This window comes from Dama dama, chromosome 15 (assembly GCF_033118175.1).
Source record: "Dama dama isolate Ldn47 chromosome 15, ASM3311817v1, whole genome shotgun sequence".
NCBI lineage: Eukaryota > Metazoa > Chordata > Mammalia > Artiodactyla > Cervidae > Dama > Dama dama.
Genome location: NC_083695.1, coordinates 49891573 through 49911816, shown reverse-complemented (window position 1 = coordinate 49911816; position 20244 = coordinate 49891573).

Genomic DNA, 20244 nt, shown 5'->3' with positions numbered 1-20244 from the left:
AAACTGCATTTTAAAGCACACTTGACTTCCAAATTATTACATATTATGAGGTGGCACTAGTGGTAAACAACCTGCCTGTCAATGCGATCGACGTAAGAGACATGGGTTCGATTCCTGGGTTGGGATGATTCTCTGGAGGAGGGCATGGCAACCCATTCCAGGATTCTTGCCTGGAGAATCCCATGGATAGAGGAGCCTGGCGGGCTACAGTCCACAGCGTCTCACAGAGTCAGTCACGACTAAAGCGACTTAGCAGAGCACACGCATGAGCATGCACTATTTTTATAACAAGATATTGTAAATAAACTTCATTATTTTAATACTGTGAAGATTTCCTTCTAGTTCTAGTTTAGTCAGTGATAGTATGCATCTCAATAAATACATATTCCTCTTGGTCAAAAATCCCAACAGATTAGTATACCGTTATCAAAGCAAAACATTTGTCTGTTCCAACAATGTATCCTTAAGAAGAGCTGACTAACAGTTATACCTTGCTTCTGGTTGCCTTTAAATATAGTGTGGAAGATCTATCAGGTATAGGGAGCAATATGCATTATGGTTAGCATAAGCAGAAGGAGAATTAATTCAGGGTGGACTATAGAATTACCGGGAGGACTGTAGTAAAAGACTCTAGGCTGACTTTCCTAAGTGAACTAACAAAAGCATGCCACAAGACCAACCACTAAAGAAACTGCTGCCCTATTGAATTAAGATGCTCCCATCTCTGCTCCTGAGTGCAAAATATAGACCTCTGTTGTGAGCAGGAAATAATCACTAGTCAAGTTGGGAGTCGTATGTAAGGAATGAAGCATACACTATAAATGATGCTTTGTTTGGCAACAACCTCTCTGCAAAAAAAATCTCTGTACTACCATAGTTTTGTGAGTATTTGATCTACCATTTTGCAAAAGCACCATATTCTAACGCCTAGCAGTATCAGTAAGAATAATACAATATTTTTGTGGTTGTAGCTTTGTGTGAAAACCTCTAAGGATATTCATATTGTGTCATATTTCAAAATTCAGTAGTTCACTAATCTTCAATAAGAAAACTGGAATGGCTTCTCAACTCAATGTCTTATTCCATTAAAAAGAAAGTCTTTGCCTGAAAGTTTGTTTTGTTTGGTAATTGAATTACTCATTCTAACATAATATCTAAATTAATAGCATATTAAAAGTAGTCTAGATGTAAAAAATGTTCATTTTTAATATTGATCACAATTCACATACCTATGATGACAATTTTTGTGTGGCTAGTAAGATTCCTTGTGGTTGCATGAATAAGTCTAATCTTTCTTCCACTAATCAACTTTCCTAATATTTGAAAATATCTCCTTGTTTTCTATATTTCTATCAAGGCTGTTTTACTTCTTTCTTCTACATAATGTAATTTTTATATTTTCTTCATTTCTGATCACTCCTTGCTAGTCTTGCTCTAATTTTTAATAGTTATCTTTCAAAGAAGTCATTTGGATGACTATAATAACCAAGAAATTATTGGAAGAAGTAAGAAAATTACAGTGAGGCCATTACATTTTTTTTCATTCTGATCCTCTATGCTTATTAATAAAATGCCTGTGATACCATCCTAGCACTACTTGGCTAATTTCATGAATGTATTTATATCTACTCAAAGTATTTTCCCTTTATTTTAAATTAAAAATAATTTGTGAAGTTTCTTTAAATGCTCCCATCACTTCTAGCCTATCTTTATTCAGCTACCCTTCCTGAACTTTAGCCAAAATTTTGTAGTTCCTCAAATCTTTTTCCGTTTCTTTTTTCTGTTCACTCTAGCCTTTCTCCCAAGGTAAGTATTCTCATTATAGCCACTTTAATAACATGTTTAAGCATGTAGTCTATATTTGTACAATTTCCAAAGCTATATTTCAAGCCAGATCTCACTTCTAGGTTCCATGTATATGTAAACAGTTAAACATACCTAACCAAACATGAAATTGTTCACATCCATTTCCTATTCTAGTTCTTTTTTATCAGTAAAGAACACCTTGCCTCTTAACTGGAAACCTGGTAATTATTCTTGATTCCTCTGACTCACTCATCTATCCATATCAAAAGTATCACTGAGTCTTATTAATTCTAATTCTAAATGGTTGTGTAATTTACAGACTCTTTTTTTTTCTATTATCATGCAACTGTCTTCATTCTCTTTCCAGCCAACTGTGATATCCTATGATCTTACTTACCTGACTCCAACCATTTCTCAAAGGACCACTCATAGGGCTTTTTCCTAATAAAATATTTCATAAACTCTGATTATTCCCAGAAAACAATGAATCAATTTCTTCTTCTACCCTGTGAGTTCTTGCAGTGGGGCAAACATCCAGTATCAGCTTAATATTCTTAGCTATGCTAGACTTCTTTCAATGCCCCCAGTATATAGACACCCTTTAGGATTTAGTCTATGTACTCTCCACCAACCAACATATGTTTCTAAAGATAGACTCAAATTACCCCATCCTATCCTTTATATTTCCTTCAAGAGGAGCCTGTGAGTGCTTTGAGAAATAGAATGTAAAGAAAGAGACATTCTGGGTCCTCTGAGCCTAAAACATTAAGGAAGTTTGGCAGTTTCTCCTTCCTCCCATGGAAGCCAGGGCCTTATTGTGAAGAACCTTCTGCAACCATGTGGAGAAATTCACATGGAGTAGAATCAATGCCCCTCAATGATAGCTTCAGTTTTGCTTCTGTGTAACAGCCAGTATCACCCTGCCAGCCAAGTGAATAAGCCATTCTGAAAACGTATCCTCCAGCCCAGGTCAAGATGCTCCAACTGATTCCTTGCCTTTACCTGTGTTGTGCTGAGTCATGTCCAAGTGTTTGCAACCCCATGGACTGTAGCTCGCCAAGCTCCTCTGTCCATGCGGATTCTCCAGACAAGAATACTGGAGTAGGTTGCATGCCCTCCTCGAGGGAATCTTCCCAACCCAGGGATTGAATCCATGTCTCCCAAATTACAGGAGGATTCTCTACCATCTGAGCTACCCGGAAAGCCCTAGCCTCCATAAATTAGAAACTTCTTAACAGCTACTGAATGCTTATCTTATAAACTATAAGCTTAATAATAAATGCAAATGATAACAGAAATATATATTTCATCATCTACTAACCCATAACCATTTAATATTTTATACTGTAAACTCTATTGTAAAGATAATTCTTCATTTGACTACTATTCTATCTTTAATATGTAGGATGGTATCTGATATATAGTAGGCATTCAATAAATATTGATTAAAGGACAGGAGTTTTCATTCGTATTGAAAAATAAAATTTATTTAGACTTTCTTACTGCTGAGAAATGTATTTTTTCTCTGAATATCTAAGCATTGGATCACATTTGTCTTTCTCTGGATTTTTTGTAACTTAAAAATATATTTACTGTGTTTCTAAATGTGTTAATTTTCTTAATATGAATTATTTTTAGAGCAATCTCACTGAAAAGCAGCATCTTCACTGGAGGTTTTAAATTCCTACCCTACTGTGTTTATTTATATTGTATGAGAAAGTTATTATATGTACTCCTAAACTGAAATGTTTCCTGTACTGCTGATTATAATGTGTGGTACTGAAACATTCCAAAAGCAAGGCGATAGACATATTAGACAGATAATAGGAGAGCTCAGCAATTTGGAACTGTTAAGAAACCCATATTATTTATATCAGGCTCACAAAAACCTCATTGAAACAAAATAAACAAATCTCATATTCAAATACTTAATACAAAGGATAAAAATATCCTTATCTTATTGAGAATAATATAATAAATATAAATATGAAGGAATATGTTTTTGGATGACTACATAAATGCAAGTTGTTGAGATTATATGCAAGGCCAAAACATATGGAACAATTATAGTACTAAAGTGTTGAAGAGAAAAAAGTGAGATGTACATTATAACATAAAGAGTGATAGATGAAATAAATAGCCAAAATGATAGTGATACATATATTCATTATATATAGTTTCTATGTATAATATTATTCAGTATTTTATAAATATATTCATTATTTTATATTTTATAAATATTATTCAGTATTTCAAAATAAATATTATTCAATATTAGAAATATACAAAATCATTATATATAATTTGCATGTATAATATTAATCAACATTTTATAAACCAATAACCAATATTATTGGTTGTTGCTTACATATATCATTCAAAAGTAAACTTAATCAAATTGTTTAAGAAAAAAGAAGAAAAAGTCATTAGTAAGTCAGAGAATTCTGAACATACACACTTTATTGTTTTTCATGCAATCTTTAAAATAGAGTAGCTAAAAACTACCTTGTATTAGAAACAACTATACTCTAAAGATTTAAAACTTAAGCTTGGAATTTCCCTAAAATAGCAAAGTGGCGCATATTCTGTGCTTGTAACATTGTTTTATTTCATTCTGGGGATTCATTTTTAGAGAGAATATGAATTCATTTCAGGTATATGTGTACTTGTATTTTATGAGTTCCCATAACTTTACACTGAAGTTTGAAAGAATTGTTTGTTGATATTAAGTGAGGGAGGAATCCTTCAGATGAGCCATACAAAAGTAATCCCCATGATAAGTTAAAAATGACGATCTAAAATGAAGTTTTCCAGGAAATAATTTTTAAGACTCAGGTTTGGAATTTTTCACCTGTAAAAGGAGACTACTGAGCAAGCTCAAGTTGTTCTTTTAAAATTCCTTTTGTATAATGCCTCCAGGTGTTTCTGTCACTTCTTAAAGATATATCATAATTAAATGAATTTGTAGAGCAGACTGGGGGCAGCCTCAATGACACATTTACATGAGGTATTACATAGCAATTGTTCAGACTTATAGACCATAAATAATCCTGGTTCCTTGATGCTGCTGCTGGTTCATAGACCACACTTATAGGATGGATTCTTTTGCTTAGTAGTTGTCCTGAAACAAAATAGTGAGGCGCCTTAGGAGACTACAGAATTTCTACCGCACTTGTGGAAAGCAGAGTAGATATAACACACCACACACAGACTGCATATTGCCTGAGCTGGAGTATAAAATGCCAGTAGTGAGAAATTCATCCCTGTGAAAGATCTTTAAAAATTTATCAATTCTTGAGCCAGGATGGAGAATAATTCAAATAAGCAGGCATAGGAGATGAGTAGCAATCTCAAAGCAGCCAAGGTGGCAGCATAGAAACACCCTGAGCTCACCTCTTTCCACAGGCACACCGAAATTACAACAATTTACAGAGCAACTATCAACAAGAAAGACCTAAAGACTAATAGAAAAGGTCTTCTACTATTAAAGATATAAAGAAGGAACCACAATGACATGGTTTGGAGGGGTAGAGACAGATTTCCTCAAGATCTGTACCCCCTAGGTAGGCAAGCCACAAAAAGGACAATAACAAAGAGGTTCTCCCCAGGAAGTGAGGGGTCTATGCCCCATAATAGCTCCCCAGCCTGAAGATATTTCACTGGGAAGATGAGCAACCAGAGCATCTGACTTTGAAGGCCTTCAGAGCTTGAGTATGAGAAAGCCAGAAGTTTGTAAGAAACAGAGAGTCTGCTCTGACAGGGCACACATGAAATCTCACACACTCCAACACTCAGCACAGAGGCAGTAATTTGAAATGAGCCTGAGTCAGAGCCAGTTGCTGATCTTGAAGAGCCTCTGGAGAAGCCGGAGACAGCTGGAACTCTCCCTGGGGACATAGATGCTGGTGGTGCCCATTTGAGGGAGTTTGTTCTACCAAAAGGACAATGGTGCTGGCAAATGACATTTTGGAACTCTCTCTGTAGACTGTTAGTGCTGGAATCCAGCTTCATACACTAACGAGGGGACACCAGTCCTGGCCCCACCCAGCCAGAGCATCTAGGGACCTAGCGACTCAGTCTTGCCTACTAGCAGGCCAGCAGGCCAGCCAGGACTTTCAAGGCCCAGGCCCTGATGACTAGTCTTATCTGTACTTTCAAACTAAAAGCTAAACCATTTTACACATCCATTGTATGTGTAAAATCAATTATTATTGCCCATTATTAGTGGAAAAAATATAAAATATGCAATTAAACTCAATCTTTAGATTCAGTTAGAGAAAAGGCTCAGACCTAGAATTCAATCTTGTCTTATTGGTTGTAGGATTTGGGCAGTCATTTAAATTTTTAACTAATAAATCAGTTCATGATGGTATTTCTATCTGCCTCAAGTGGAAAATATAAGAATGCCTTAAGAAAGTAAATTTGAGGTTGAAAATGTACAACACAATTGAACATCAATGTCAGTAGCTCTGCCTGCTTTGCTATCTTACAGTACCCACTCTGCCTCAGGCTTTCTGCTCCAGCCACTCTGGTTTCCAGCATCTAAGTTTTACTGCCTCAGCAACAGGCTCTTTGCACAGTCTGTTCTTCACTGAAAATACTCTTTTGACCTCTGTGTACTATACATACCTCCTGTGTCCTTCTCTACTTAGTTTTGTTTTATTTACCATCAGATCTCAGCTCAGGCACCTCTTCCTCAAAAGAAGCTTCCTCCAGATTATAGCACCATCTCTCTCCATTCCTTCAGTCCCACATTTCGGAGTTTAATTCAGGTCTCTGCCACAGAGACTCATTACCATCACTTGTCAAAAATTTAACTTTACATTTACTTACAACTATTTGGTAATATCAAGGAGGGTAGGAAGGGCTTCCCAGGTGGCACGGTGGTAAAGAACCCACCTGCCAATGCAGAGGATGCAGGAGACATGGGTTCAATCCCTGGGTCAGGAAGATCCCCTGGAGAGTAGGAAATGGCAACCTGTTCCAGTATTCTTGCCTGGAAAATTCCATGGACATAGGAACCTGTGGGTGACAGTATATGGGGTTGCAAAGAATCAGACACAACTGAGTGAGCACACATGCACAAATGAGGGTAGAAATCATATTGGGGTTTGCCAATTATGGTATCCTAAGAGCTTAAAGCCTTTGACTGTGTGGATCACAATAAACTGTGGAAAATTCTGAAAAAGATGGGCATACCAGACCACCTGACCTGCCTCTTGAGAAACCTATATGCAGGTCAGGAAGCAACAGTTAGAACTGTACATGGAGCAACAGACTGGTTCCAAATAGCAAAAGGAGTATGTCAAGGCTGTATATTGTCACCCTGCTTGTTTAACTTATATGCAGAGTACATCATGAGGAATGTTGGGCTGGAAGAAGCACAAGCTGGAATCAAGATTGCTGGGAGAAATATCAATAACCTCAGATATGCAGATGACACCACCCTTATGGCAGGAAGTGCAGAGAAACTAAAAGCCTCTTGATGAAAGTGAAAGAGGAGAGTGAAAAAGTTGGCTTAAAACTTAACATTCAGAAAACTAAAATCATGGCATCTGGTCCCATCATTTCATGGCAAATAGATAAGGAAACAGTGGAAACAGTGTCAGACTATTTGGGGGGGGGGGCCTCTAAAATCACTGCAGATGTGATTGCAGTCATGAACTTAAAAGACACTTGCTCCTTGGAAGGAAAGTTATGACCAACCTAGATAGCATACTAGAAAGCAGAGACATTACTTTGCCAACAAAGGTCTATCTAGTCAAGGCTATGGGTTTTCCAGTGGTCATGTATGGATGTGAGAGTTGGGCTGTGAAGAAAGCTGAGCACCGAAGAATAGATACTTTTGAACTGTGGTGTTGGAGAACTCTTAAGAGTCCCTTGGACAGCAAGGAGATCCAACCAGTCCATCTTAAAGGAGATCAGTCCTGGGTGTCCATTGAAAGGACCAATGTTGAAGCTGAAACTCCAATACTTTGGCCACCTCATGCAAAGAGTTGATTCATTGGAAAAGACCCTGATGCTAGGAGGGATTGGGGGCAGGAGGAGAATGGGACAACAGAGGATGAGATGGCTGGATGGCATCAAGGCTCGATGGACGTGAGTTTGAGTAAACTCTGAGAGTTGGTGATGGACAGGGAGGCCTGGTGTGCTGTGATTCATGGGGTCACAAAGAGTCAGGCACGACTGAGAGACTGAACTGAACTGAAGAGCTTAATACTGCAACAAGTACATATTAAATATTTAATAAATGAAGGCTAGGTAAATCAGATGGATAACAATACAGACTTTAACATATCTATCTTTTTGGTCTTTGCTGAAATATGAGTTGCTTTCTTATCCATCCCATTTTAAATTGTATCATTTAATTTACCATTTATGAACCACTGCCAACATTTCCTATCTTCCTTCTTTTCTTTATTTTTCTCAAAGTATTTCATTTCTTCTGACATGCTATGATACAACACCAGATACATAAGAGAAATAGAGTATAAGTGATTGATCAAAACATAGTAAAACTCCAATGCTTGTATTTAAGTTAGATTTAGTCAATGCTATTTCTTCTTCATGTATATTGAAGTCTGACTTAAAATTTGTTATTAAACCCCCTTGACCCTGGAATTGCAAGAGGGTCTAAAAGAAGGTAAAGAAGTGGTAGAGTTGTATCTTTAAATAGTGATTATGAATCTGGACTCTGGGTTCAGAATGCCTAGATTCAAATTCTGGCTTCAACATTTAGAGGTTATCTGGCTTTAAATAAATTATTTAATCTCTTTAAACTTCAATTTCTTCAGCTGTAAAATTAGGGGAGGATTTTAATAATAATTTCTACACAACAGAAATGCTCTGAAGATTACAAGAGATGATATATATAAACATAGTGTTCCCCTCTCCAGACATCTTCCCAAGTCAGGGATCGAACCCAGGTCTCCCACATTTCAGGCAGATTCTTTACCAACTGAGCCACCAGGGAAGCCCAAGAATACTGAATTGGGTAGCCTCTTCCTTCTCCAGGAGATCTTCCCAACCCAGGAATCGAACTGGGATCGCCTGCATTGCAAGCAAATAATTTACCAGCTGAGCTATCAGGGAAGCCCAATAAATATTAAAGTTGCTTTTACCAAAATGATGCTTCCTGGGCCAGAGATCATTTCCCAAAATATGAGAAAATACAAGCATTGATACAGTTGCTTTGGGGGTTCTTGATGAGTCTTGCTGACCACCCCATGATAATTACCACTGGTATAATTGCAATGAACATATATTATTTTGCAGTATGTGGAAAACCCTTGCTGATACACTGGGTAGAGCAAGGATATTAAAACTTTTAAGAGATAGTCTCCTCTTCTAAGTACTTTATATGCAAAAATATAATCTAGGAAAATACATCAAACATGCTCTGAAAGTTAAAATAATTCTTATAGTGGAAAAAGAACTTATTTGCTGTCATTTTAATTTCTGGAAATTTCCAGAAATTTCTATTGAACAGGATTTTTACTTGCACTTTGACAAAGGGTTAGGAAAAAGTGACAAAGTATAACTCCTATCAATTACTAAAAAATATTGGTATATTTGACCTTCCCATAAAACATCAGAGAAATTAAACTTTGCTGGAACATATAACAAACAACCCAATCACAATAAATTTTGATTTTACAGCACACTGGGTGTAAGTGAAGCAGTCTCGCTCAAATCAAAATTTGCTTCTCACAATTTGAAAATCAAAATTTTATTAATTAGAATTACCTTATGGGAATTCATTTTCATAGAGAAAATATTCGTACCACTAGAGACCTTTCTTCAACTTTAAAGCATTTATATAAACTAGAAAAAAAATGACTGCTATTTTATTTTTCAGTATCTTTTAAAATATATAAAACTAAGTGTTTTTCATTGGTAAAAAATAATTTGTACAAAATAAGGTTTTGGAGTGCATGAAAATTATCTGTTTTGCTAATCTTAAGTATTCTCTCTACAACCTTTGTATTAGTCATATATTCAAACAACTTTCTTCTAAATAATATAGACAAATATTCAGTATGGTCTCTACTTGAAATAAATTCTGTATTGATAATATGTGATGGTAATATTTTATGTTAGCTACAGTTTTTATTCAAAAGCAGATGTCTTATTTTTATTATTTAAAGATGAATATGAGAACAGTATTTTAATGTACTAAAATCACATGATAATAAAAGTTGACCATTTTTGTCTAAAATAACTTGTTCTCAGTTCACGTAGAAAGATTGTAAATGCAGCAACCATAGTGACATATAGCTTGGGAGATCTTTGTCACTTGGTATATATCAGAAATAGAAGCTCATTTTAAGAGATAAACCAGGTCGATTTTAGAGAAGTCTGTTCAGTCAATAGTTTCTGAAATCTGTGAACTCAAGCATTCCCAAGATAACTTAGACACTATGCATTTTGAGAGGCAGCATTTATCAAATTCCTAGGAAGCAGTTATTTCATCTGATTTCATGAGCATGTTCCAATTACCATACTGATGTCTCCAGGCAGCTGTGACCCCAAGTTATGACTCCCTAAGGATTCATACTAGATATCTGAGTGACCCCATGCATGGAGTTAGTTTTAGTTGGGAGAATTTATCTCCTCTTCTCCATGTCCGAATGATGGTGCTTTTAATCTCAACTTTCCTGGTTTGCCCTACACAAAAGATTTTAGATTTCTGATTCTATTCCTGTGCTTTCCTTCTTATTTTATTTATTTTATAATTATTTTCTGTTCAAAAGAAAGATGGAATAAAGTACTGCTTTCTTCAAGGACCTGATGAAATAAATCAATGTGTAAACACACACACACACACACACACACACACACACACATTTACTGATATCCATATAGCAAATTATTTATTCAGCATGTATCATAAGACAAATATAAATTGCCTTTTTAAATTTAGTAGACTAGTATTCTATCAAAATTTTAAAATGTGAATAACATTTAACAAAGTACTACCATTCCAGAAATGTTATCCCAAAGAGAAAAGTATTATTGAAAAAATAACATGCAAAGATGTGCTATTTGGGACAATGTTTGTATGGGAAGGGTATAAAAAGTGAATGCCTATTACTTTATGAATGATTAAATACATTTTATACCACAAAATATTAAGTAGCTATTGAAAAGAGTGAGGGACTTCTATTTCCAGTAAACTTGACTAGCATCAAATACTTTCACTCTAAACAACTAGAGATATTAAAGTATAATTGCTTACTGTATACACATATTTTTGAATCTATGGTTTAATATACAACAAAGAAATAATTTTCAGGTGTCAGATGCAAAGTGAAAGCTGAAAGCCAAAGCAGCAAGAAGGTGAGCTGACATTACAGCAACCCTGGAAGTTTCGTTGAGCCTTATAATGACTGAAGGTTCAAGTCAGGTTTTGCCACAACAGAGAATGAGTCAAGATTCTCCAACAACTACAAGCCCGCTGCTGCTGCTGCTAAGTCACTTCAGTCGTGTCTGACTCTGTGCGACCCCATAGACGGCAGCCCGCCAGGCTCCCCCGACCCTGGGATTCTCCAGGCAAGAACACTGGAGTGGGTTGCCATTTCCTTCTCCAATGCAGGAAAGTGGAAAGTGAAAGTGAAGTCGCTCAATCGTGTCCGACTCTTCGCGACCCCATGGACTGCAGCCCACTAGACTTGAAGGATCTAGAGGTATCTAAATTAAGATGAGATTTGTTTTTATTCTGGATTTGAGTAGGATAAAAAATTCTCTTGAGAAAAATTTTAAACTTCTCTCACTGATCTGTACTCCATATTTACCTTGCCTAAGTGCTACAGAGAATTCTAAACCAAGATAATATTTTTTAATCCATTCACACTGACTTTCCTTTAGTCACAGTAAAGTGATACACATAGTGCACCTAAAACAAAAGTCAAAACTTCTGTGTGGAGAAACTTCAACAATATCCCTATGAGAATCCCACAGTGTTAAAATTAATTTATACTTAAAATGAACTTATAATTAAGATAATTAAACACACAGAGAAACAAACCACCATAAGTAAGAAAAAGATAACAACAAACAGATTTGGCAAACTCAGTAACTTAAGTTCACAAAAAGCAACATGATGAGCCTATAAAAATAATATAACAAAAAGGGAATTTTTTAAAGTTGTTGAATGGAAAGGACATGATAAAGAAAAGAACAAGGTTTGAAAAAGAATTAGAGAATGAGAATATTTTTATAAAAGAAAAATAAAGATTTCTTTTTAATACATACTGAAAACACAAAAGTACAAAGACATAAATTAAGGAACCTGAAGATATGTGTGAGAAAATTATGTAAAATATAAAACAAAGTGGAAAGTCGGTTGACTGTAATAAAAACATGTGAAGAGACTTCTGATATCTTAGTAATAGGTTTAATATACACTTAAAATGTGAGTTAAATCTCTAATATTTGTCTTATAGCATTCTTCAAGTTGTATCATTAGGTGAGAAAAGTGAGCAGCAAGTAATTAAATAACCCAATGTTTTTAAAACAAATAGCATTAAATATAAAAGGAATCTGTATGTGTGTGTGTGTGATAGTATATGATCAAGGCAGCAATTATTAAACAGGAATGTGGAGAAAAGGAAACCCTTGCGCAGTGTTGGTGCGAATGGAATGTTGTGCACTCACTATGGAAAAGAACATGGAGAATCCTCAAAAAATTAAAAACATATAACTACTATGCATGTGTGCTAAGTCACTTCCATCATGCCTGACTCTTTGCAATCCTATGGAGTATAGCCCTCCAGGCTCCTCTGTCTATAGAGATTCTCCAGACATGGATACTGGAATTGGTTGCCATGCCCTCCTGCATGGGATCTTTTCGACCCAGGGATCAAACCCACATCTCTTATGCTTCCTACATTGACAGATGGGCTCTTTACCACTGGTGCCACCTGGGAAGCCCCACAGCTTCTATACCAGCTAATAATTTCACTTCTGGGTATTTACTCAAAGAAAATGAGCAGAGTAACTTGAAAAGATATCTAGACCTCCATGTTCATTGCAGCATTATGTATAATAGCCAAGATGTGGAAACAACCTAAGTGTTTATTCATGAATGAATAAAGAAGATGTGGTGTGTATATATGTGTGTGTGTGTGTGTGTGTGTGTGTGTGTGTGTGTGTGTATGGTGGAATATTATTCAGCCATAAAAATAATGAAATCTTGCCATTGTGACAACATGGATGGACCTTGAGGACATTATGTTAAGTGAGATAAGTCAGTTAAATACAAATATTGTACAATCTTACTCATATGTGGTAACTATAAAAATAAGCTTGTAGAGAATAGTGGTTGCCAAATTCAAGGCATGGGTGAGGGTTAAATTGGTGAAGGAAGTCAAAAGATACAAACTTCCAATTATAAAATAAATAGATCTAAGGGATACAACGTGTAACATGGAAACTCTACCTAATAATACTATACTGCATATTTGAAAGTTGGTAAGAGAGTAAATCTTCAAAAATCTCATCAGAAGGAAAAAAAGTTCTGTAACTGGTGATGAATGTTAATTATTTATTGTGGTGATTATTTTATAACATATATAAATATCAAATCATTATGTTGTACATCTGAGGCTAATATAATGTTGTATGTCAGTTATTCTTCAGTAAAAAATCATTTTTTAAAAAGAACACCCAAACAATCATTGTTTTGAAAGTATACTAAGCTATCTTAGAGACATTTCTGTTTATTCAATCTAGAAACCAATAAATAGGCAGTTTTAGTCAATAATCAATTCTAGTTCAGTTGCACATGTGCTGTTGTTGACCGTACCTTTTTTATTGACTTTGACGTTATCAGGATTGTTATACAATTATAAAATGACACCTGAATACCTAAATAAGATTTATAAGTCATCTTAGTCTCCATAGAACTGCCAATCCCAAAACCAACATAAACACAAACAAGTGCGTACAGTTTAATTTTCTTCATACTTAACAACAGATAACTGATGCAAAAAAACACTGTTTTTCAAAGGGATAAATAACCCTATAAAGGTGATCAGCATCAGAGTTTTAAAGTCAAGATCTTGCTGTATGTGGTGTGTGTGTGTGTGTGTGTGTGTGCATGCACTTTAGGGAAATTATTACTGTTGTTTTCCTTGGATTTTTCACAAGGATCACACACACACACACCAAGTATTGTGCTTCACATTGTCTGGAAAAAATAGGAGAACATATAACACATTGCCTTGTGTGTACAATTAACTCTTTCACTCCTGCACTGTGAGAACAAGTATCATGATGCTTAGGCAGTTGTGGGTATCATTTGGATTTTAACACCAGGGTTAGACCTTTGGTATCACTGTAAATGAATCTACACTCAGTGCTTTAATATGACTGAGGAAGATAATTAGTCACAGTTGAATTAAAAAAATGCTAGTTGGAGTTCTACTTCGTTAAGGGAATGCCAGCAGAACATGTAAGGGTCTCTATAACCTCACTCCCCTGCTCTTCATATTAATGTCTGTCTAATCAATAACCTCAGATATGCAGAGGACACCACCCTTATGGCAGAAAGTGAAGAGGAACTAAAAAGCCTCTTGATGAAAGTAAAGGAGGAGAGTGAAAAAGTTGGCTTAAAGCTCCACTTTCAGAAAACTAAAATCATGGCATCTGGTCCCATCACTTCATGGGAAATAGATGGGGAAACAGTGGAAACAGTATCAGACTTTATTTTTTAGGGCTCCAAAATCACTGCAGATGGTGATTGCAGCCATGAAATTAAAAGACGCTTACTCCTTGGAAGGAAAGTTATGACCAACCTAGATAGCATATTTAAAAGCAGAGACATTACTTTGCCAACAAAGGTCCGTCTCGTCAAGGCCATGGTTTTTCCAGTAGTCATGTATGGATGTGAGAGTTTGACGGTGAAGAAAGCTGAGCGCCGAAGAATTGATGCTTTTGAACTGTGGTGTTGGAGAAGACTCTTGAGAGTCCCTTGGACTGCAAGAAGATCCAACCAGTCCATCCTAAAGATCAGTCCTGGGTGTTCACTGGAAGGACTGATGTTGAAGCTGAAACTCCAATACTCTGGCCACCTCATGCGAAGAGTTGACTCATTGGACAAGACCCTGATGCTGGGAGGGATTGGAGACAGGAGGAGAAGGGGATGACAGAGAATGAGATGGCTGGATGGCATCACCGACTCGATGGACATGAATTTGAGTAAACTCCGGGAGTTGGTGATGGACAGGCAGGCCTGGCATGCTGCGATTCATGGGACCACAGAGTCGGACACGACTGAGTGACTGAACTGAACTGAACTGAATCAATGCTTTTATTTTAGTGTGTGAATTTGACTCGACTCTCTCAGAACATGTACCAAATTCATCTTTGCTTCAGCAAGTTGAGACACTAATTTGAGAAAAAAAAAAATTTGCAGTTACAAATTTCCCAAATTTATTTTTTTACTGATAAATAATTTTTGAGCAATTTTTCTAAAGTATAGCTCCATAAGTTATATGGATGAAAGAGATTGAATACAAAATAGACAATACTCCAGAAAATTTATTATGCTTTGCAGTTTTGAATAATTACTTGCTTCTGTTATTCTGATAATTTTCTTCCATTAAAATTATTTTCATATAGATGCCAACTTTAAATTTCTTCCCTGTATTTCAAGTCTTTTACATAACTCCAGTACTCAAAAGTGATTCCATCACCATGTCCATTCTCTGTTATACCTTTTAAAAACAATTTACCACACTGCACAAGTATACTGGAGGTGACTAAAAGCAGAGATGACTAAAGTATCTGGGTAAAGTATTAATAGCTACTATTATATGGAGCCCAGCAGAAGAAGTAACTTTTTTGGAGAAGCAATGATAACATGATACAAAAAGCACTAAAAGCAGAAAGAAGATAAAATTTTAAATATTGGAACATTAAAGCCTGATGTTTGGCTATTTGGGGTTTTGTGGTTCCATGAAAATTTTAGGATCGTTTGTTTTATTTCTGTGAAAAATGCTATTGGGATTTTGGTAGGTATTTTACTGAATCTGTAGATTGCTTTGGGTAATATGGACATTTTGACAATATTAATTCTTACAATCTGTGAGTACAGAATATCTTTCCATTCATTAATGTCTTCTTCAATTTCTTTCATCAATATCTTATAGTTGTCAGTGTATAGGTTTTTCACTCTTGATTAAATTTATTTCTTTTATTTTATTCTTTTTGGTGCAGTTGTAGAAAGGAGAATATTTTTAATGTCCCTATCTGATAGTTCATTATCCGTTTGTAGAAACACAAGATTTTATATATTGATTTTGTATCCTGTAACTTTACTGAATTTATTAGTTCTAACAGTTACTTAGTTGAATCATTAAGATTTTCTACATATAATATATCATTTGCATATAATGACAGTTTTACTTCTTCCACTCCAGTTTGGATGCCTTTTTTTCTAACTGCTCTGTCTAGGACTTCTAATACTATACTGAATAAAAATTACAAGAGAGTGAGTATGCATGTCTTTTTCCTGATCTTAGAAGAAAAGCTTTCAACTTTTCATCATTGAGCATAATATTAACTGTGGACTTGTCATATACAATCTTTCTTATGTTGAGGTACATTCCCTGTATAACCACTTTGTTGAGTTTTTATCATCTCTACATTTATTATGAACTGTGTACGGCATATAGACAAAAAAGTCATTAAAAACATAAAATTTGTTCAGAAACAAGGAAGAAAAAATTTGGAAATAAATATAACATGTGAACTGTGGTTGTACAGCCTTTGAGGTAAGAATGCTTTTTAAGATTTTTAAATAATTAAAAGAGTATACATGACAAAAATATCATGAGTTCTACAAAGCCGAGATTACTTAGCCCTTTTACATATGAAATGCTTGCTGACTTCTGATATATGGAATTATAGTCCTGAAAGGAGATTCAAGGTCATATTAAACAGGAGCAACATTTTAAGAAATGAGTCTGTTACTGGATATGGAAAGTTGAAAAGGACCCTTCCTCGTGGGCCTTGGTTCTTGGTAAGGACACAAAGAAAAAGCTCAGGTGGCAATACCAGTTTATTGAAGAAAGAACATAAAGAACACCTCACTGGAGAGGTGGGCCATGCCAAGAGAGGTAATGGCACCAGAATGATGAGGTACTGCATATTCAAGACAGGGTTACTGCATATTCATCTAGGGGGATGTGGACTGACTATTTTGATAGACAGTTGCAAGTTACATAAAAACAGACTCTATCGCACATGTCTTTCCCATAATTCAGTCTGTTATAATCAGATGTATGTATGTATAGAATATTTATGAACATTTAGTAGGCTCCTGGCTACCTAAGGTCATTTGAGGACATAACTGTGCGTCAAAGGGGCATGTGCTGGAGTTGAAGTTCCTGTGGTTAGTCTGTATCCACTGTGTGCCTAGGTAGGGCACATACTCCAGAGTTGGAAAGGTCACTGTGGTTATTTCGTAGCATATCTGTGTGTCTCCTCAGTCCTGACTGGGGTGGGGTTTAGAGATCAGCTTGAATCTTTTTTGGCTAGGCCTCCTCTCATTGTTCATGCCTAACTTCTTACCTAAAGTTTCAAAAGCTAATGAAAACTAGCAAGCCAATTACAGAAGCAATACAAAAAAACTGCAAGATAAAAATTATTAAAGTATAATTCTGCATATCATACTAAATTAATAAATATCAAAGATGACAAGAATACTCATGAATCTAAATCAAAACAAAGTTATATCACACTTGAACATGGCAAGAAAAATACTGAGAGCTAATTTCTCAAGAGAAATAAGAGCTAAAAGCCTTAGTTATACATTCAAAGTTCTGAAAGAAAAAAATCTCAACCAGAAATTCTGTATCTATCCTAAATATCTTTCAAAATTAATGGTGACATTAAATAACAAAATTATAAACAAGCCAAATATAAGAAAACATGATACAAGTAGACCCACATACATGAAAAATAACGAGAATTATTCAAAAGGAAAAAATCCCAGTGTAAACACAGAGATGTAGGAAAAAAAAAATGTGTTGTTGATTGACAGTAAAGCGTCTTGCTTACAATGTGGGAGACCTGGGTTTGATCCCTGGGTCGGGAAGATCCTCTGGAGAAGGAAATGGCAACCCAATCCAGTAATCTTGCCTGGAAAATCCCATGAACAGAGAAGCGTGGTGGGCTAAAGATCATGGAGTCGCAAAGAGTCGGACACGACTGAGCGACTTCACTTTCTTTCTTTCTTTCTAATAATTAATTGAGAAACAAACATTTGTGTTTTAAATATAGAGAGAATTTATGCTAGAATTTTAAAAATACCTATAAAAGAGTTAGAATAAAAGATTCCAAAGACTGAACTTTCTGAGAAGTGATTAAATTATTCACTGATAACAAATTATGGTAAGTCAAGGAGATAAACTAAACACTTTGCTGTTGTTCAGTCTTTAAGTCCTGTCCGGCTCTTTGTGACCCCATGGAATGTAGCATTCCAGGCTTCCCTAACTTTCTCTACCTCCCAGTGCTCAGCCTTCTTTATGGTCCAAATCTCACATCTGTGCATGAGTATTGGTAAAACCATAGCTTTGACTACTCGGACATTTCACTAAAATGATGTTAAGAAAATTGTAGATTTAAACTTGAAAATAATAGTAACTACATTAAATGTAAACTGAACAATCTGGTTGAGAGATGAAGATTGTTAGAATGGATGTTAAAAACAGATGATGCAAAATGAGGACACAGAAAATTTTAAAATGGAAGGATAGGAAAAGATACACCATACAATTACTAAGTAAGGGAAATGACACTTTATTTACCATTTATATATCTAATAATATAAGAAATACTGAGTTATATAATGAAGGAAGCAAGATACTTGTCCCGCACTCACACCAGTGGAAGAGCTCTTTAAGGCAACAATTTGAGGGAATAAATGAAGACATTCAGAATGGTAAAAATTACATCTAACCAAGGAGAAAATATTATACATGAATACACACACACACACACATATGGTCTTCTCAGGTGGTAAAGAATCCATCTGCCAATTCAGGAGCTGCAGGAACTGCAGGTTTGATCGCTGAGTCAGAAAGATCCTCTGGGAAAGGGAATGGCAAACCACTTGAGTATTCTAGCCAGGATAATCCCATGGGCAAAAGAGCCTGGCAGGCTATAGTCCATGGGGTTGCAAAGAGTTTGACACTACTGAAGTGACTGAGCTCGTATGCACATACATATATGTGAAACTGAAAGTCCCTCAGTCCTTTTGGAGGTTTTGCGACCCCATGGACTACACAGTCCATGGAATTCTCCAGGCCAGAATACTGGAGTGGTAGCTTTTCTCTTCTCCAGGGGATCTTCCCAATCCAGGGATCGAACCCCGGTCTCCCACGTTGCAGGCAAATTCTTTACGAGCTGAGCCACCAGGAAAATCCAAGAATACTGGGGTGGGTAGCCTATCCCTTCTCCAGAGAGTTGTTCTGACTCAGGAATTGAACCAGCATTGCAGGTGGATTCTTGACCATCTGAGCTACCATAGAAGCCCATATATATTTGTATGTGTGTATATATATATATATATATATACACAATCACACATATACATGCATATATGTGTGTATATATATAATGTGTATAGGTTTCCCTGGTGGCTCAGAAGGTAAAGAATTTGCCTGCAATGTAGGAAACCCAGGTTCAACCCCTGGGGTGGAAAGATCCCCTGGACAAGGTAATAGCTACCCACTCCAATATTCTTGCCTGGAGAATCCCATGTAAGAGGAACCTGGTGGCCTATAATCCATGGGATTGTAAAGAGTCGGACACAACTGAAGTGACTAAGCATGCCTGCACACATAATGTGCATATTTGTATGATGTGTGCTATCTCAAATTGCAGTATGCAAAATATTTTCATGCATATGTATATATGTACCACATATATACTCAAGCTATCTCAAATTGCAGTATGCAAAATACTTTCATGCATATGTATATATGTACCACATATATACATATGCACATGTATGCTTATACATATAATATGTGTATATATGTATGATACATATTTCAAAATTATGCAAAAATTGACAAGTAGAAAAGGAGTCAGACCCTCAATTATGTTTGAAAATTATAATACAGCTTTTAGAAATTCATAGAAAATTCAGGAAATAAATACTAACAACACTATAGAAGGTTTGAGTAACACAATTATCTCTTTTGAGCTAAAAATATATACTAAAAACAATCAATAGAAACACCTGGATAAAATGTAATTGCTGTTGTTGTTTAGTCACCAAGTCATGTCCAACTCTTTTGGTATTCCATGGACTGTAGCCCACCAGGCTCCTCTGTCCATGGGATTTCCCAGGCAAGAATCCTGGAGTGGGTTGCCATTTCCTTTCCCAGGGGATTTTCCCCACCCAAAGGTTGAACCCACATCTCT